Raw genomic sequence first — 21,316 nt, 5'->3', positions numbered from 1 at the left:
CTCTACCTCCTTCCAGGCAGTATGCTCAAAAACATTGCCTAACAGGCAATCTACAGGCATGGCAGGACTCACAGCTACCTTTAGATTACCAATGACCCCCCCCCACCACTCAAAGGGAACCAGAGCCACCAGAAGGTGACTCTCGCAATTGTCAGCGACTATGACATTGTGGAATGTATTAGGGATGATTTGCTCTGCTGACACCAGCTGACCCCTGACAGTAGTCATACTGGCTCCTATGTCACGCAGAGGCTTCACCCTTTGCCCATCAATGATGACCCACTGCCTTTACTTGGAAGTATTGGCAGGTATGTGGGCTTTTGGCACCATTTCCTTATCTCCCAGGGATACTAGTTACACCTCTATCTGCTCCCCAAAGGTAACCGGGACTGTCTCCTCACCCAAGCGCTACACTAGCCAACCCGGGTGTCTGCCCTTCAGTGGGGGGGCTGTGCCCTCCTGGGACACTGGGAGTCCCCCTTAGAGTGTCCATGCTTGAAGCACTCTAAGCAGTTGGGGATAATTTCCCTTGCTTTTTATCAAAGTATCCCGGCTTTTTCTCAAATGCAGGCTGGGACTAGGTACCACCACCCCCCTGGGAATTGTTTTGGGGACCTTTGGAGAACTCCCTATGTTTAAGTCTCCCCCTCTTTCTTCTGTTGGGAACCCTGACCACCTTTGAGGGTGTCCCCCAGGTACCTTTTTGGACACTCTGGTGCTAACCCAGAAGTCTGCCTCCTCAGCAAGCCTCCTAGGACCAGTCAGCTAATGGTCTACTAAGTGCTGGCGCATCGCTGTAAAACAAAGACTGAGCATATGCTCTCTTAGAATAAAATCATCTAATTCTGTGTAATCATTTACTTTGCTGCCCCACACCCATCCATTCAGTGCCTTATTGGAGAAATCAAAACAGTCTTGTGTGGAGAGTTTGATGCTGTTCCTGAACCTCTGACGGTCTTTGTCAGAAATCAGCCCAAACTTGGCAAGTAAAGCAGCTTTCATGGGTGCATACACTTTTTTATATTTTAGATCTAGTGTAAGAAGTGTGCCCCTCCCCAATACTGGTACATAAAACCACAAGGCCACCCCCCATTGATCCTCAGAGCCCTTAGTGCAAATTCATAAGCAGCCAACCACTTATCAATGTCATCACCCACCACATAACTTGGCACTACACTTTTGGGTATACAAACATTCTTTTCTCCAACAGGTACTGCATGTATACTGCCACCATCACTGCTGGACTCAGACTGTCTTGCCTTGATATCCAGCTCCTTGAGAGTCAGTTCATGAGCCAACAAAAGTTTATTTTCAGCCAAGGCTCTCTCAGCTGCAGCCTCAGCTCTCTCAGCCTCAATTAGCTTGACTGCTATCTCAGCTTAAGCCTGTTTGGCTTCTCTCTCTGCCCTCCTCTCCTCCTGTTGAGATAAAAAATTTAACTTTGCCATTTGTAATTGAAATTCTCTCTCTTCCCTCCTTTCCTCTGCGGTCAGGCCATGGCTAGAGACACTGCTCCCTGGTTTGGCAGGGGGCACAATCACAGTGGTAACATCTTCCAGTAATGGCAAAAAATCCTCTGAGGGGGCATCCTCTGGACCCTCCTCTTCAATATTCTCATCAGAATGGGCTTCTGCCCAGGCCCTCAGCGCCATTTGGAATTCCTCCTTTCTGGAGGCACCCTGGGTAGGTACTCCCATATCCTTGCAGAACCCCTTCAGCTGTTTGAAATTATGGCCCTCATTACAACCCTGGTGGTCAGTGTTAAAGCAGTGGTAATACCGCCAACAGGCCGGCGGTAAAAGAAATGGGATCAAGACCACGGCGGAAACTGGCAACACAGACAGCCACTTTAAAACTCCGACCGCCTCAGCAGGAGCAACAAACACCGCGGCGGTCATCGCCAACAGACAGGCGGAAGACAATTTACCGCCTACCCCATCTAACCCGCCAATCCGCCAGCTTTTCCGGGGCGGTACCAACGATATGAAAAGCACGGCGGAAACAGTGTTAGGAAGGAAAACCACTCACCTCTCGACACTCAACGAAGAACCAGGATGCCCTGGTTACAGGTCCTGCCCATGATAGTCTACCTCCTCATCTACCAAGAATATGAAAGACGGCGGCGACGACCACGATGAGTACTACACCTAGTACACAGGGGAAGGGGGAGGAAAAAGAGAGTGACATACACACGCAACATGCAATACCCCCACCCCCACCCTCACCGACAACACCATACACACAAACACATGCAGCAACAGTACATTTACACCCCGTTGCCCCCTGGAAGAAGGCAAGGACAAAAGGAATAGAGTTAAATCAGTGTAATTCTAGAAATAGGCAGATATATGTAACGATTATAAAAACAATATCTACAAAAATATACAATATGTACATAAGGCCGTACATTGTCCCTTCCAAATGTCCGTGGGCCATTGGGCCAAGAATCATGGGCCAAGCTCACACTTGACTCCTGCCTCAATACAGGGAGAACACTGTAGGGGCATCAGGTTGAAAACACACAGGCACCTCAGGGGGACAGGGAAGGGGGGCACCTCAGCCAGAAGATGGAATAACTTCCACTGCTCCTCGAGGGGGCTCCATGCCCACAGCGATGTCCTGGGGAGTGCAATGCCACAGTCTCTCAAGTGGGTGGTTTGCCCACTGCTTGGTCCTGGGGAGTGCAAAGCCACAGTCTCTCAAGTGGGTGGTTTGCCCACTGCTTGGTCCTGGGGAGTGCAAAGCCACAGTCTCTCAAGTGGGTGGTCTGCCCACTGTTTGGTCCTGGGTAGTGCAAAGCCACAGTCTCTCAAGTGGATGACTTCTTCCACTGGTTCTGGAGGGGGCCTTGTGCCCAGTCTGCTTCACACTGCCAAAGATAGGGTGAGTGGATGCCTTTGTCCACTGGTTCTGGAGGGGGCCTTGTGCCCAGTGTGCTTCATCCTGCCAAGGAGGAGGTGAGTGGACGCATATCTCCACTGGTTCTGGAGGGGGCCTTGTGCCCAGTCTGTTTTATCCTGCCAAGGATAGGGTGAGTGGATGCCTTTCTCCACTGGTTCTGAAGGGGACCTTGTGCCCAGTGTGCTTCATCCTGCCAAGGAGGAGGTGAGTGGATACATATCTCCACTGGTTCTGGAGGGGGCCTTGTGCCCAGTGTGCTTCATCCTTCCAAGGAGTGGGTGAGTGGATGCATATCTCCACTGGTTCTGGAGGGGGCCTTGTGCCAAGTGATGCAGCACTTAGGGTGTGGCAGTTCACATTCCCTCATCTGTGTGTCTGAGTCACAAGATTTGCAAGGACCAATTTGTATGATAGTCCATGGACGCAGGGCTAGACTACATTGTGAGGCAGTTAAGGCTGCAAACTGGTGGTGGTGCCGGCGCTGGTGGGGGTGCTGCCAGTGGTGGTGGGAGGCTCCAGCGCGTCTCCTGCAGCTTCGGACGCTGTCCACTGGGGCTGCTGCTGCTGGTATTGGTCCTACTGTCAGAGGTGCAGTGGCGGTGCTTGCGGCGTGGCTGCTGACCGTGGTACAGGTGCCAGTGCTGCCAGTGGTGGAGGGAGGCTCCAGCCCTTCTCCTGCAGCCTCGGACGGCTGGCCACTGGGGATGCTGCTGCTGACAGTAGTGGTGGCAGCGATGGTGCAGGTGGTGGGGCTTGCAGCAGGGCTTGCGACGGTGCCTGCAGTGGGGCTTCTGGCGGTGCAGGTGGCAGGGCTGGCGGTTCTGCTGGTGGGCACCTGACCTTTACCTGCAGCCTTCGACGGCTGAAGTGCCTTGCCTTGGGTTTTCTGCCTCTTCCTCACCTTGGCAGATGCTGTCGTGACCTTGGCTCTGGCAGCTGGAGTTTTGGAGGAGGCCTTGCTGGGTGGGTCGTCCTCTTTGCCCTTGCTGTATATCGTCCCCTTCTTCACCTTGGCAGGTGGTGGAATGGTTTGGTCCTTTGCAGGGGTTGGAGGCACACTGGCTGGCCTGACGGGTGCCCCCTTTGAGCCTCTGGGAGTTGGAGGTACCACAGCAGACGTCGACTTGGTGGCTGAGGTGCTGGCCTGGGGTCTGGACACATCATCATCATCATCATATATAACTTTATTTCGGCTATAAGCCATAAAAGTAAACAATACAAGACATAACATAATTAAGAGACATAGCACTTTAAAAACTTTTAGAATGTATAGACAACATTGTTTTTAAACATTTTTGTTATTACAAAATCTCAAGACGTGTAAAAATATTAGATCGTTAAAATTTAGCTTCAATTAATTAAAATTTATCAAACTAATTAAATATAATCTAAAACCAAATTATTGGAAGCAAGTGATTATCAGAGTTCTAGTTCGTGTCTCCTATGTATTTTACAAGAACCTTGCCGCTGAGTGACCAATTTTATCATTTGTCTCTGTTGTCTGGGATAGAAGGGGGAAATTTCATAATTTACTTTTTTTAAAACCCTAGATAAATAGTGAGGTCACAGATTTATAAAACATACAGATCATCATTATTCTTTAAAACTAAGAATCCAGACCGTTTAGGTTTTAGGTTCATCCGGTTCAGAACTGATATATTAAGTAAATATAGTCTAAACACTGGCCCGAGGGAAAGGACAGAGGGGACAGGTCAATGTTTGCCAGGAAAAGCTTTTTAAACACACTGGAGTGGGAAGAGGGAGAGGGTTTGGGAGTGGAGGAAGAGGGAGTAGTTGTAGGAGGTGTCTGTCTGCTGAGCTTGGGTGATGGTGCCTGTGCTGGATGCTGTTGTGAGGTGGATGGCTGTTGGGTAGGTGGATGCTTCAGTTTTTGTACTTTGGGAGGAGTGGTCACAGACACACTGGGAGAGGACACAGGGGACGTGTGAATGGATGTGGGGGTGGTGACTGCCAGTGAGGGGTGAGTAGTGATGGGCGTGCTGGTGATGGAGGTAGTAGATGAGGATGTAGTGCATGCAGGTGTGAGTGGAAAAGCTACTGGGAGGGAGGTGGACGACGACGACGAGGGGGACACAGCGGAGGCAGTGGATGTTGGTGTGTCTGCATGGGTATGGTGTTTGTGTGAGTGCCTGTGGGATGATGTGTGGTGCTTGTGTTTGCCTGAACCACTTCTGTGTGTTGATTTGGGTGAATGCTGGTCTGAGGTTGTGCTTGGGATAGGCTGGAGTTAAGGGGATTGGGACTGGGTGGAGGAAGTTGGAGGGGGGAGGCTCTAGACAGGGACAATGGCTGTAATCAGTGCAGAGGCCAGAGCCTGAAATGCTCTCTGTTGTGCCGCCGCGCCAGAGTGAATGCCCTCCAGGTATGCTTTTGTTTGTTGCAAATGCCCTGCTACACCCTGGATGGCATTCAGTATGGTTGAATGCCCAACAGAGAGGGATCTCAGGAGGTCAATAGTCTCCTCACTGAGGGCATCAAGGCTGACTGGGGCAGGGCCTGAGGTGCCTGGGGCGAAGGAGATGTCCACCCTCCTGGGTGAGCAGGTTCCTTCACCCTCCGTCCCACTGGTGCCCTCACCCTCGGTGGATTCAGCCTCCAGGCCCATGTGGGATGTAGCTCCCTCCATCACCGGTGCCTCCGCTCCTCCGCCAGATGATGTAACTGCACACAAGGACAGGGTGACAAAACAAAAAGGGGGGGGAAGAGTCAGAGGATACACTTGGTCAATGCCAGCAACACCACTACCGTTGGCGGACACAACACACAAGGAGCAGCCCTATGCACTAGGCCATGCCCAACCAGTTACTAAGATAGTCACCAGCCCATGGGGTAAAATGCCTAACACCATCAGCTGCACACCAGAAACTCACAGGACACTGCCCAGTAGCAGATGCCCACTAACACTATTGGGGTAGGAGTGCTTCAGAGCCTGCCCAACAAGGGACCTACCCTGCCATCTTCCCCCACCCAGGTACCTCTTAACGCGCACAAAGTCAGGAGTCAGATTCTGTACTCATCCCCTTGTGGCTTCTGTGATGCCTTCAAGCTCCCATCCAACTCCGGATAGGCCACCGTCAGGATGCAGAACATCATGGGGGTCATAGTGCGACAGGCACCCCTTTCTCATTGGGAGGCCAGCCCCAGCTGGGCCTATGCCATCTTCTTTGCTCAGCGGCGCAGGTCCTCCCACCTCTTGCAGCAGTGGGTGCTCCACCTGTCAAAGAACCCCAGGGTCCGCACCTCCTTAACGATGGCACGCCAAATACCCTTCATCTGGTGGGCGCTGACCTGCAGGGAAAAGACAGCAGATAAGGGAATTAGTCAACCGTCTGGACCGTCAGACTCATGGCCCACGAGATCCCTCCCATCTCCTGACGCACATACATTGTCCACCTTACATGGTGCACTTTGGCCAGGACGCCTCTGCCCCCCCACACGTGGCTTACATACACAGCACTCCATACATTCATGGCCCACGCATCATGCTCACAGTGTACTCACCTGTTTGTCTGGAGGACCGCAGAGTAACGTGTACTGGGGTAGGACCCCATCCAACAGTTTCTCCAACTCCTCTGCAGTGAAGGCAGGGGCCCTTTCCCCAGACACATGAGCCATTGTTGCTTCCAGACACAGGTCACAGCAGCACTTGCAGTGTAGGTCCTCTCCTGTTGAAGGTCAGGTAGCAAGTGAGTGGATGGATAGAAAATGGCTGTGATGTCCGCGGCGGTGCGTACCGTCCTGCAAGAGGAATTGGCTCCTGGAACCCATAGGGCCCAATGATAACCAATGCAAAGTTGCACCGTGGACATCGACCGCCTACTGCGAGGGCGCACAATGCCAGAGCACTTACCTCATTTCACTTGTCCCTCCTGACAGGTCAGGCATCTGCCATTTTAGGGGAGCACAGGCCATGGCACCTACCTGCATCACAGCAGACATTGGCACGGCAACTGACAGTCGGGTTCAAATTTTGTTTCTGTAAAGTAAACAAATCATCATTAGTGCAATAGATGTGGGAATATGACCTTCTGCTCACCGTTCTCTTCCACAGGCTTCAACCGCTGAGGCTGAATATGAGATGGCGGCATCCTCAGGTGTACAGACCCCTGGTGGACCTTGCAACAATGGAGGACAGACACATTATAATTGCATACAGACTTGATCGGGCCACAGTCCAAGAACTGTGTGCCAAATTGGAGCCAGACCTGATGTCAGCTATCCGCCATCCCACAGATATCCCCCCTCTAGTGCAGGTCCTGTCAGTGCTCCATTTCCTGGAAAGTGGTTCCTTCCAAACAACAGTGGCCATGGCATCAGGGATGTCCAGCCAACGTTGACCAGAGTGGTGTTGTCTGCCCTGCTGACACACATGCACAGCTACATCATGTTCCCCCAGGTGGAGGATTTGGCCACAGTGAAAGCTGACTTTTAGGCCCTGGGTTATAGCCCCAACATCATTGGTGCCATTGATGGTACACATCTGGCATTTGCCCCCCCCCCCTGGAGAAATGAACAAGTTTTCAGGAATAGAAAATGCTATCACTCTATGAATGTGCAGATGGTGTGTTTGGCGGACCAGTACATCTCCCATGTGAATGCCAAATATCCTGGCTCTGTGCATGATGCCTTTATCTTGAGGAATAGCAGCATCCCATATGTGATGGCCCAACTCCAGAGGCACCGAGTGTGGCTAATAGGTGAGCCAAAGGTCCCCACCCAGTATAAGTTGGTTTCTGGGTATTGGGTTGTCCCTAAGGGTTAGTGTGTGTCTAACAGTTGTCCCTCGATATTTGCAGGTGACTCTGGTTACCCCAACCTCTCATGGTTACTGACCCCAGTGAGGAATGCCAGGACAAGGGCAGAGGAAGGTTACAATGAGGCACATGGGCATACAAGGAGGATTATTGAAAGGACTTTCAGCCTCCTGAAGGACAGGTTCCGGTTCCTCAATCTGACAGGAAGCTCCCTATAATACTCACCCAAGAAGGTGTGCCAAATCATCGTTGCATGTTGCACAACCTGGCCTTACGATGCTAGGTGCCTTTTCTGCAGGAGGATGTGCCGGGAGATGGTCTTGTTGCAGCGGTGGAGCCTGTGGACAGTGAGGAAGAAGAGGCAGAGGAAGAAGATGTTGACAACAGAATCAATATAATTCAGCAGTACTTCCAGTGACACACAGGTAAGACACTGTAAGTTCACTTTACATTTCAGTTTTCTATTGGACATTGTACATGGCAGCCTGATTTCCCTATGTCTATGGCCACTGACAGTACACTTTGGAATCTCTATTTACAGATCTCTGTGCCCCACTATGGCTCCTGGTATGTGTACTGCTGCCCACCAAAGGTCATTCCAAAGTATATTGCACTGTACATTTGAGTTGCAATGCTTTGATAATGTTGTACTAATACATTTGTGAATCATTTGACAGACTCCAGATTAGTATTTGTTCCAAGGGTGTTTATTTAGGTGTAATGGCAGTTCAAGGTGGACAGGGTGACAGAGTGGGACAGAAGGGTGACAATCAGGAGAGTCTTATTTCCTGGCGGGGGTCTTGGCAATGTTCTTTTTCTTCTGCCTGGATCGCAGGGACGGTTTGTGGGGTGATTCTCCTTCTGCAGGGGGTGGGGTGCTGGTGGCCTGTTGTTCCTGTGGTGGGGCCTCCTGTCCACTAGTGCTGACAGAGGTGGAAGGCTGTTCATCGGATTGGCTAGTGTCAGGCGCCCGTTGTTGTGCCACTGCCTCATTCAGGGTCTTAGCCATATCAGCCAGCACCCCTGCAATGGTGGCCAGGATGGTGTAGATGTTAGTTAGGCCATCCCTGATCCCCAGTTACTGTCCCTCCTGCAGCCGCTGGGACTCCTGCAACTTGGCCAGTATCTGGCACATCGTCTCCTGGGAATGGTGCTATGCTCCCAGGTTGTTGGAGAATGCCTCATGGAGAGTGGGTTCCATGGGCCTGTCCTCCCCCTGTCGCACAGCAGTCCTCCCAGCTTCCCTGTTGTCCTGTGCCTCTGTCTCCTGAACCGTATGCCCACTGCCACTGACCCCAAGACCCTGATCGTCCTGTGTTTGTGGGGTTGGCTGGGGTCCCTGTAGTGGTGGACACACTGCTGATTGACGTGTCCTGGGGACAGTGCTATGGGCCCTCTGGGTGGGTGCTGTGCTGGTGTTTCCTGAAGGGGGAGGCTCTGTGGTGGGTTGGGACTGTGGCTGGGTACCCGACTGTCCAGAGGTCCCTGATGGGCCAGGTTGGTCATCCTGATCCAGGCGTGCAGAGCTGCTGTCGTCACTGTGGGCCTCTTTGGGGGGGGGGACTGGATGTAGCTGGCACCTCCTCACCAGTGACATTGAGTATGGGTTCTGTGGGGATGCAAATGCAGTGTTAAATTATCTGCAGGCGCCATCTTGTGCATTGGTGTGTTTCCTGGTATTTTTGTGATTTCCCTTTCAGCTTGATCTTGTGTGAGTGGTGATTTTGTGGGCTGTTTGGTGAGTCTCTCTACTAGGCATGCTGTGGTGATGGGTGTCCAAGCAGGTCTGTGTTGGGGGTCCATGCTTTGGTATTGCATGCAGGGCTTGGTATTGGGATGGGTGGGTTGTGATAGTGGGGTATATGTGAGGAGGTGGAGTGATGGGGGTAAGGGTAGGAGTAGGAGTTTGTGATGGCATGCAGGTAGGGGGGATATAGTAGTAAAGATTTGACTTACCAGAGTCCAGTCCTCCTGCGACTCCTGCGACACCCTCAGGATGCATAATAGCCAAGACTTGCTCCTCCCATGATGTTAGTTGTGGGGGAGGAGGTGGGGGCCCACCGCCAGTCCTCTGTATTGCTACCTGGTGTCTTGCAACTACGGAGCGCCCCTTCTCCCATAGGTCGTTCCACCTCTTCCTGATGTCATCCCTTGTTTTTGGGTGCTGTCCCACAGCATAGACCCTGTCCACGATTCTCTGCCATAGCTCCATCTTCCTTGCAATGGAAGTCTGCTGCACCTGTGATGAGAATAGCTGTGGCTCTACCCCAATGATTTCCTCCACTATTACCCTTATCTCCTCCTCAGAAAACCTGGGGTGTCTTTGGGGTGCCATGGATGTGGTGTGTGTGATATGTGTGAGGATGTGTGGGGTGATGTGTTGAAGTGTATGCTGTGAGGTGCATGGATGGTATATGGGTGATGGTGTTCTGTGGCTCTGATTGAGTTGGTGCTCCTGGCTTGTGTCTCTCTGTGTTGGCAATCTTTATTTTCATTGAAAGGGTTGTGGGTAATGTGGGTGTGTGTTTTATAGCGGTGTGAGTGTGTGGGTGTGTATGTGTGTTAGGTTTGTGTAGTTTTGAATTGTCCAATGTGGTGTTGTTTTGTAAATGTGTGTGTATTTTGAGTGAGGCGGTATGTAATGCCAATGGTTTACCGCGATTGAAAGACCGCCGCAGTGTTTCGTGGGTCATGATACTGTGGGCGTATTCCTGTTGGCGTAACGGTGTGGGCTTAGCTATCGCCAGTTTATCACTGACCTTTGGTCTGGCAGACTTGTATGGGTGTCTGTATTGTGGCAGATTTCTCAGTGTGGGTCATAATACCTTTAGCGGAATACCGCCGCGGTCATGGTATGTTGGCGGCCGTCAGCACAGCGGTAGGCAGAATTTACCGCCACGGTTGTAATGAGGGTCTATATGTCACCAGGATGGCTAGGTCAAAATCTTCAACTCTTGCTTGAGACTCAGCCAGAGACATGTTGAGTGAGGATTTAGTTAAAAACGTCAGGTAGAGAACAAAATTGCAGAGAAAGATAAAAAAAAAAAACTGACGTTCAACTGTGGGTGTGTAGTGAACACGTAGCTATTGTATGTCACTGCACAAATACAAGTTCTATCCTCACGACTGATCACCAATGTTAGAAATGGGGTCTTCGGTTGCCATTCACGTTACCCCCTGTCCAAGCAAGGACCCTCATTCTAGTCAGGGTAAGTCACACACAATCCAAATTATCCTGTGCCCACCCTCTTGTAGCTTGGCACTGAGCAATCAGGCTTAACTTAGAAGGCAATCTGTAAAGTATTTGTGCAATAAATCATGCATTAACACAGTAGAACACCACAAAAATACACCACACAGTGTTTAGAAAAATATGTAATATTTGTCCGTTAAGATGCAGGTCACAACGATCAAGATACAATAAGGATACGTTGAAATATCACTGTAAAAATGATATAAAGTGTCTTTAGTCTCTAAAAAAGCAACAAGTGTCTCTTGCAAGCACAAAGTACCTGGTTTGCGTTTGAATTCTCCGCAAGGTACCTCAGAGGAGGAGATGTGTGGAAAACGGGGAGGTGTGTGTCGATTTTACCAGCGCACAGAGACGATGTGTTGTAGAATTTTCACGCAGGGCAGGCTTTGCATTGATTTACAGCATGTAGACTGGGTTCCTCTTCGGGGGTGGGGTTTTCGGACGCCCCGAGGATGATGCGTTGAAATCCGGGACTTGCAGGACGAAGTCAAAGGGGCTTTTTCGATCTGGTGGGCGAAGCGTGGAACTTTCAACTGCCCTCTCAGGAAGCCGGGCTGCGTCGTTCCGGCTCAGTTTTACGTCGATCCAGTGGGCCATGCGTTGAATTTCCAGTTGCAACGCTGGTGCTGCGTTGATCTTCTCCTTGCGAAGTTGGGCTGCGTCATTCCGGTTTAGCTTGCTGTGATTTTCTGACCGCGATGCAGGCTGTGCATCGATTTTTGCCGCACAAGGAGTTTTTTTGCAGGAATGAAGTCCTTTTGGTCCTGAGACTTCAGGGAACAGGAGGCAAGCTCTATCCAAGCCCTTGGAGATCACTTCTCAGCACAGCCAGAGAGCAGCAAGGCAGCATGGCAACAGCAAGGCAGCAGTCCTTCTCAGAAAAGCAGTCAGGTGAGTCCTGTGCGCAGCCAGGCAGTTCTTCTTGGCAGGTTGCAGTGTCTGGTTCAGGGTTTCTTCTCCAGGAAGCGTCTGATTTGGTAGGGCCAGAGACCCTGCTTAAATACCCAAATGTGCCTTTGAAGTAGGTGAGACTTCAAAGAGTGGCTTAGAAGTGCACTAGGTCCCCTTTTAGTTTCATCCTGTCTGCTACGGTCCCAGTAAGGGGTGTGGCAGTCTTTTGTGTGAGGGCAGGCTACTGTCCTTTGTCATGTAAGTGTCATGCACTCCACCCTCCCAGCCCAGGAAGACCCATTCAATATGCAGATGTATGCAAGTGTGACTAAGCATCCTGTGTTTGGGGTTTGTCTGAGTAAATGCACAAGGGAGATGTCAACTAAACCTAGCCAGGCATGGATTGTAAGGCACAGAAGGATTTAAGTGCAGAGAAACGCTAACTTTCTAAAAGTGGCATATCTAAAATAGTAATATTAACTCCATCTTTAACAGTCAGCAGGATTTTGTATTACCATTCTGGCCATACTAAATATGACCTTGTTACTCCTTTCTGATCAGAAGCTACCAGTCAAATGGTATTTGAGGGTAGCCTTAATGTTAAGGAAACTAAAGAAAGGGACCCCTTTATTTTGTTTCCTTGAGTAACAGCGGTTGGCTGTAGGGGTATAGGTAGTTGTAATGTGCCTGGGGGTGTCTTTCTAGTTTAGCTTGTTTTATTATATCTGCGTCTTGTTTGGGAGTTGCACTAATAATTCTTGTTGTGTAATTTTGTGGATTGACCGTAAAGGCGTATGTACTATATATGGAGAGCATAAAGTCGTTTGGATTTTCCAAAGCTGACTTTGCCAGAATTGTGGGAGCTTCTCAACTTATAGACCAGGGGTTTAGCCTCGCTAACACCTTAAAAGACGACTGGATAAAATTGCTTGAACTTAAGAAAAAGACTTGTAGAACTGAAGCCCATGCCGAGTTTATGTTGGAATACTTGAAAGCAGGAGTAATTCCAAATGGCCTTAGAGTAAAAAACATACCAGGACTGTTTGTAGAAATCAGAGCTTTTTTGGATAAATGGTCACTGATTTCCAATAGGTGTTCAAGAGATTGGATGCTGGTAATTATTGAGACTGCGTGTGAAATAGTGTCTTTATTACGTAAAGAAATTGAAGAACTTGAAGTGAAGTTAAAACAAAAGAATGCCTTAGAAGAAGCTAAGAAAAAACTGGAATAAGTAACGATTGAATTTGATTCATTCAATCAATATTTAATAAAAAGGAAAACAGAAAAACTAAAAAAGGATATTCGGTATTTTACCGCTGAAAAAACTTATCCCTATTTGGCTGAAAATTATTATAAGCAATTAAATCAGACCTCTTAAGATAAATTTTATTGGACATCTAAAAAAATTGTTACTCTTTCTGCAGGAGAAGGCAGCTCACATCAATTCGACACTTACGGTAACAGGCAGAATCAAGGTGATCAATCTTACACTAATACCCGTTTTTTAGGGAACAGGAGAAACAACTACAGGGTGAGACCCCAGTTCAGTCGTGGCAACAAGTTTGTAAATTCAGAACAACCAGCTCAGTTTTTACAAACCAGAAGAAACCAATATTGGCGGGGCTAGAAAATATCCCAGTATTCAATTTAAGCACAGAAACTCTTGACATTTCTACTAAAAAAGTTTTGCCCAAAGGACTTTCTTTTGTCCCTTGTTCGTATGTCAATACATTTGAATTGTTGACAGATATACATGCTTTCTTTAGAAGAATACGTTCAAAGACATTTTTTGAAACAAGGCCTTCCTAAATAGATGTTAATATATCTGGCTTACGTCCGGTATCACAACTTACCCCAGAGATAGAACCTTTGGATCCAGAAGTCAAAATCTTTGAAAAAGCTGTGTTAAATAAGCTGACTCATCTACTTAGATTTATTCCGAAGCCACGGTACAACCTAGAGAATGATGAGAAACTGGCTTTGAAAAGATTGCAGGATAACAGACAGATCACCATCAAACCTTGCGATAAGGGAGGTGGTATTACTATTTTTTATACAGATCAGTATATTGAAAAAATGTCTAATATGTTACAATGTAAAGAATTTTACAAAAAGATATCTCTGAATCCAGAAACACGAATTAAGACCATGATAATGGAAAGAAACCTTAAAGCTTTACAACAAGAGGTTATTTGCAAGAAAGAGTATGATTTTTTTACTCCAAAGAACACTCAACTTCCAGTAATTTATGATCTTCCGAAGATTCATAAAAATACCACAAATCCACCTATGAGACCGATTGTCTCGATGATAGGTTCGGCAATCGAACCATTGCCTAAATATAGAGACACTTTTTTAAAACCATTAGTTGTGGAACTTCCCTCTTACATCAAGGATACCAGTCATATCATTTCAAAAGTGGAAGGCAAACAATTTATTCCTAACACTGAGTTTTTGGTTACTATGGACCTAGAGGCATTATATAGTAACATTCCACAAGAGCAAGCTTTAGAATGCGTGAAACAAAGTCTACTAAACATGCAATCTAAACCACTTAAACAATTCATTGAGGACTGTCTTGAGACAGTTATTTACGATAACTTTTTTGAGTTTAACTCCACTATTTTCCATCACATAAAAGGAGTCAGCATGGGAGCAGCATGTGCACCTAGTATACCTAATCTGTATGTGGGATTGTTTGAAGAGAAATTTATTTACAATGAAGTGGCCCCATTTTATGAGAATATTACACGAAGGTCACGATATATTGATGACATATTTTTAGTCTGGAATGGAGAATTAGAACAACTCCAGGAGTTCTTTACCTGGTTGAATTTATGCGATAATAATCTAAAATTCACTTTGAAATATGATCGCAACCAGGTAGAATTCCTGGATATATGCATTGCACATCAAGAGGGAGTTCTTTCTATGTCACTTTATGTTAAACCTACGGCCAGAAATACATTATTGCACTATGAAAGCTATCATCCGGTGAGTCAAAAGCAAAACATTCCATTTAGTCATTTTCTGCGAGTCAGAAGAAACTGTACTAGTATGATGGACTATATTGAGCATTCAAATATTCTGGCCAAAAAAATTCTACTCAGAGGATATCCACCCAAACTAATTAGAGATTCTCTAAAAAGAGCCAAATATTATGACCGTCATGCAATGTTCCAAAAGAATCTAAAGAAAACCAACAACAAACTAGTTTGTTCCATTCGCCACTCTAATATCAATGATAAGATTATGAAAATCATTAATTCTCAGTGGCACATTTTGAATACCAAAACAGATCAGGAACCACTTGAGAAACCACTTTTTGTCTTCATGCGAAAACAAAATTTGAGAAATATCTTGGTTAAATCAGCTATGAGAAGGCAGAGCGAACCGGTACAAAAATCCATTTGTGGTTTAGAACCTGTTAAAGGCAACCACAAATGTGGGACATGTGGAGCATGTAAGGGAGCGATAATATCAAGTCAAGTACCATTACATACAACAACAAGAAGATTGAATTAAGAAATATGTCAAACTGTAGAACCAAAAACGTGGATTATCTCATTCTTTGTCCGTGCAATCTGGGCTATTTAGGTGAAACATAGAGGGAGTTCAGATTTAGGTATTATGAACACTTTTCAGCATGTATAACTCAGAAACTGAATGCCCCTTTGGCCTCACACTGCAGGAGTGCAAACATAAAGAAGAAGACATTAAATGGACTATCCTGGAAAAAATAGTATCTAGTAACCTAGAAGACAGTGAAAATAAAAGGAAAAAGCGTGAAGTGTTCTGGATTTTTTTCTAGATACATATAAAAAGGATTAAATGTGGAAATACCATGACAAAATGCGATATGTTGATTTCCTCATTAGCATTAGGCTTGTTTGAGACAGTAGCCTAAATTTAGGGGCTTGAGAATTTAGCCCTGTACGACTGTTGGAGGGTATCTTGGCATATTTCCATGATGTTTAATAAGTTTATGTTTGACTTGATGTTTTAGTATTGACTTTATGTTTAGGTACACTGTGGTATGCAAAGCAGTTGCTAAGTCCTCGAAATGTCTTTGAGTGATGAGAGTAGAATATACAATATTTGTATGTTCACACCAAAGCTACTAATTCTTTGTGTACCTGCCTCTATTTTTTTATAAACATTGGATATAATAGAGGTGGGCAATTAGGTGCAAATTGTACTTGCCGTCTAGATATACATTTCAAGATGGCCGCCGTGAACGAGGCTGCCCGCTTTTGGGTTTCAAACAGAGTCTTTCTTTTATTGCAGTGAATCTGCAATGTAATTGGCTAAAAGCGTCATGCCGAGAAACACTCGGCAAGTCGGCACATCAGACAGATACTGAGCAGTTGCAGATATCGGCGCACTACGAGTTTTTTGGCAACATTGGCACTAAGTAGATAAGATTCTGAATAATTGGATGCGTATTTAGGTCCGTTGTAAATGCTTGATATTTAAGTTCATGGGGTTGAGTTTGTTCGTGTGGTGCAATTGTTTATAAATGTGTTTGTTGCAATTTCCTTTTATTTATGTTTGTAGTTTGAATTTCAGGGTTTTTAGTTAATATAGGTTGACAATTGATCATTACGGTTAAAGTTCTTTTAATTTGAAATTCTTTGTTTTCAGCCTAGGATGTCCCAATTAAGCATTTCGGATTTCAATTTTAACCCGTTTTTGAGGAAAGATGCAGAATGATTGAAAAAGAGGTATTCTTGTTTTGCTCTAAGTGTCACCTATTTGTAGTTTTATTAGTTAATGTCGGTCACAGGTGAATCTTTATTTTTGGCACTTATGTGAGGCACTTGTGTTGGTTTTTGGTTAAAGGCTCTATAAGACGTTCGGTTGTTCATGTTGAAAGTTTTTTCAGTTTGGTGAAGGTCTTTAATTTTTTTCTTTGAGAGACACCTCCAGCACATTCACAGCTCTGACCACTTGGTGGCAGGTACATTGGTGTTTGGAAATATGAGCAAGACATGGTTAAGAATAACATGGAAATGAAGTAGGGTTTATTGGATTATATTTATTTGTTGTAGATATTATTCCAGCCTATTGTTGCACGATTGTGTGCAGCCCTGAGGAAGGTGATTTAAAATATCAGCATTTGGTGGGATCCACCGAAACGCGCGTCGGCAAGGAATGCCAAGGCTGGCTTTGAAGGTTTTCATCAAAGCTCAGTGGCAACAACGCTCAAGCTGAAATCCCAGAAAATATTTTCCTCTCTATATATTTAATTGGAAATGGATGGAAACACATGAGGATAAAAGATATTGATGTGTGAAGGACAATTTAATGACAAGTAAAGCATGTTGTTACTACAAACAAAGTAAAGTCCAGATACAGACTGCCTGAGGGTTGATAGATTATTTGCAAAATTATCTTTTTGAATTGGAGAAGATGTGTATGATTTTGTAAGGATTATATTTTCGATATATGATGTAAATATTATTTGTGTTTTGCAATTTTGTCTTATCCGTGGTGTGATGCGATTTGTCTTGTGTTTCTACGTGTGGTCTTAGTTTGGTTGTCTTTCCATGTTTTATGTTGAGTTTATATTAGATGAGTGTTTATTCTTTACTATTATCAATAATAAAAATAATTTTCTAATCTCTATGATAAAAATCTGAAAAGCTTGTGTAAGTGTGTATATATTTTGGAATTGAAATAAGAGAGTGAAATATTTCTTTAGAATATAGCCCTAATGCTAGCCTATGAAAGGAGCAGGCCTCACAGCAGTGTAATACGAATTTAGTAGTTTAACACTACCAGGACATGTAAACTACACAGGTACATGTCCTGTCTTTTGTCTACACAGAACCCTGCCCTATGGGTTACTTAGGGCCTACCTTAGGGGTGACCTATATGTAGAAAAAGGGGAGTTTTAGGCTTGGCACGTACTTTTAAATGCCAAGTCGAATTAGCAGTGAAACTGCACACACAAGCCTTGCAATGGCAGGCCTGAGACATGGTTAAGGGGCTACTGAACTGGGTGGCACAATCAGTGCTGCAAGCCCACTAGTAGCATTTAATCTACAGGCCCTGTGCACAGATAGTGCGCTTTACTAGGGACTTATACGTAAATTAAATATGCCAATTGGGTATGATCCAATGTCATCCTGTTTTAAGGGTGAGAGCATGTGCACTTTAGCACTAGTTAGCAGCGGTAAAGTGTGCAGAGTCCTAAATCCAGCAAAAATAGTGTCCAAAAAGTGGAGGGAGGCAGGTAAACAAATTAGGGGTGACCACACTAAACCTGTCAGGTCTAACATCCTGTATCCGTGCAAACTAAAATGGGTTCACGACAGTACAACCCTGACTGCCAGCACTGCATTGGGAACGATGTTTCTGGCAAGGACAGCAGTTTTTAGGCGGGTCCACTGGCCAGGGTCTTATTTTGGCAGTTAGACTGCCTGGAGTGCAGCGTTCCAACAGTCACTATAGCAATGAGGCCCTTACTCTGCTGTCACCGATCAGTTGCCACCCACTATTCTGTCTCCGTTTCTCCCACTTCCAGTCTCCTGCACCTCTCCCAGCCCTCCCCACCACCTTCTTCACTCCCCGCTTCCATGATACATAATACAGTGGAAACGTGAACATGCCATGGGCGCACCAAAGGTGCATCAAAAGTCAAGTCCATCTCTGCCTCGTGCTAGGACCACTGGACCAGTCCTCTCCCTCCCATTGCAATCTTTCATACAATGGAAAACACTATTGTAAGATGGCAGCCATTTATTCTTATGTTAGAAAAATCTCAATGAAACAAATCAGCACAGAGAGTAGGACTACAATGGTACATACAACCAGCAACATTGAAGACTAGGCTAGACTAGACTAGGCTAGACTAGCACAAGTAACTAGAGGCAGAAAAACGACCACAAAGGTAAAAAAGAAAAAAAAACAGACGGGAAAAGAAAACAGAACCAGGTTTAAGAGTTGATTCAATCTTGTAATTTAAACAGTAGCCTGGGGAAAGTAATGAAACAGTTCACCCAGAAAAGTATGTGCATTCTAGATAATATTTTAAGGTGTTATTTTGAAATGTTAATTTTTTTTTTCTCGTGGATTATTTATTGAACACCAAAAAATTAGCTTTTGGATCCCACATTCTGTAATCATTTCTGAAAATGTAGAACATATTGCTATTTAGAGGGTCAATATTTAATCCTAGTTGCTTTCTGCCTTCACAAAATAATCCAGACCATATGGTGAAGCCAATGAACATATGTACTGCAATGGAAACACTTCAATGGAGGTGCAATGATACACCAAAGAGCCACTTGTAGGAAGTGAATGATGTATGCTTTTTTGGGGATAATCCAAGTTGGTACAGATAGAGGGGCATATTTATACCCCATTTGCAATGAATTTGTATTATCTTTGTGATGCAAATTTGGCGCAAAACTAACTTCATATTTATATTTTGACGTTAGACCAGTCTAATGTCAAAATATTGGAGTTTGCACCATTTTCTAGATGTGTGAACCTACCTTGCGTCAATGAGATGCAAGTTAGGCGTTCCCATCTAAAAAATGATGCTAACCCCATAGCCCCATATTTACCCCCATGCTAAAATGACACACGGGTGGGAGGAGGGGCTAAATAATGGTGCAAAGCTTGCTTCTTTAACTCCTGGGTCAGACCAGACATTAAGTGACCTGTGGACCCATTTCCATACTTAAACTCCATGGAATGGGTCCACAGGTGTCCTCCTTAAACCCCTGGAAGACCCCCACCCACACCAGAGGTTCACCGGAGGATGGGGACCCCATCCCAGGTAAGTAGGGTAAGTATAGGTAAGTATGTTTTTTTAAAATTAAAGTGGCACCCTTGGGCCCAACTTGGGGACCCTGCATGGCACAGGGTGCAATGACCATGCCCAGAGGGACACTGTCCCGTGTGCTGTCCATTGGGGTGGTGGGCATGACTCCTGTCTTTTCTAAGATGGTTTAGCATCAGAAAATGATGCTAGGCTGGTTAGAGTCATTATTTTTTACTCTAACCAGCCTAACGTCACTTTTTGGTGCAAAACCCCCTTCTCCCATACCGCCATTTCCACCCGGCTAACGTCATTTTTTTAATGTTAACCCACCCTTTGCACCGGCTTGCGTCATTCCATAAATATGGCACCCGGCTGGTGCTCAGGAATGGGGCAAGCCAGTGCTAAACCTTTTAGTGTAAACTACGTTAGTGCAGTTTTGCACCAAAAAGTATAAATATGCCCCAAAGTCTCAAAACCATGGCTGAAAGGGGCCGGCTAGGGCTGACCCAAACAAGCCAATGCCTGAAGTGGGTTGCCCAAATACCCTCTCTATGTACATTGAAAAATAGGGCTTGCAGAAACCTGTTCCATCAATGAATGTGGAGCAGTATCTGATTTCAAGCACATGTCCAGAAAAATGCTACTGGTTATATTTAATAGAACAGCTTACATAACTTATGTAACTCATGCAACAATGACTCAGAATAAAGCTGTTGCTAAAATGTGACTGTGATAGGAGCTTTTTAGGAGAAAACCTGGAGTTGTACTGATTTCGATGACAGCAACTCCACAAGACTTATCAGTAATGAATAAAGGACTGTGTTTCATGTTAGGCACGTTAGGACAGAGGAATATACCGCATCAGCTGCGCACACGTCTTTTTCTTCCTACTCCATGCAGCCCACCGTCTATCCCATCAATGTACGTCTTTCAACAGTTCCCACACCATCCACACAAACCGCCTCAATCCAATCGCACATATTAATACAAAAGTGTTTAGGTAACAAAGTGCTCTAATCCGAAAGAATGTAGAAATACATACAAGTAAAGTAATAAAATGTTTTAGTTGCCATCCTCTTGAATTAAATGCGTTTCTTTTCCTTTTTTCGAGGCGTGTCTAAATATATCCTTTGGCAGAAAGTCAAACCAAAGATCTGTGGAATAGAAATACTTGTATTTAAACCATTTGAGGATTGTAATTCATTTTATTTTGTTTCATTAACTTATATCGCAGTGCAGTGATGAGATATTTGTTGATAATTCTGCTGGCTTGCTGATAGCTGTAAGAAAGACAAGAACTTGTTTTTATCAGTTACAAATGATTGATTTTTCGTTTTAGGTTATTTATGCCCTCATTTTGACGTGGTGGTCGATCAAGAAATGACACTTCTGGCCAGCTTCGTGATTTTCAATGCTGCAAAAGAAAAATTAAAAAGTGTACCTTTACTCTTTCCTTGCACTCTAAGTCAATTCAGAATTTGAAGTTTGCAACTAAAGTTATTTGGTCCTCAGGGATGTATTTTGTTTTGTTAAAGGAATACAGCAGGGTCATTTAAGAATGGCAGAAGTATAGCATTTAAAGACAAACACAGCACATAGCTGCTTTGACCTAAATGAGAGCCTCAACCAGGGTCTCTAGGGCAATCTCGCAGTGACCCAAAGAGCTGGTCTGAAAGTTCAGGGCGTAGGTATGTTTTTGGCTGTTTGTGGGTCTTTTTTAAG

At 45.6% G+C, this 21,316-nt stretch overlaps 1 long non-coding RNA gene across 1 annotated transcript in view; it reads left to right on the top strand.

The window, feature by feature from the left end:
• The window catches only part of LOC138250190 (uncharacterized), a 106,806-nt gene extending 85,766 nt beyond the window's left edge, over positions 1 to 21,040 (top strand). Inside the window, exon 3 of the long non-coding RNA XR_011194902.1 lies at positions 20,934 to 21,040. This is a non-coding gene — a long non-coding RNA (uncharacterized lncRNA). The remainder of the gene's footprint in view (positions 1 to 20,933) is intronic.
• Positions 21,041 to 21,316: the final 276 nt, after the last annotated feature.

This window comes from Pleurodeles waltl, chromosome 8 (genome assembly GCF_031143425.1).
Source record: "Pleurodeles waltl isolate 20211129_DDA chromosome 8, aPleWal1.hap1.20221129, whole genome shotgun sequence".
In the NCBI taxonomy this organism is placed as follows: Eukaryota; Metazoa; Chordata; class Amphibia; order Caudata; family Salamandridae; genus Pleurodeles; species Pleurodeles waltl.
Note: the sequence above shows the minus strand (reverse complement) of the source record. Positions and strands in the feature narration are given on the sequence as shown.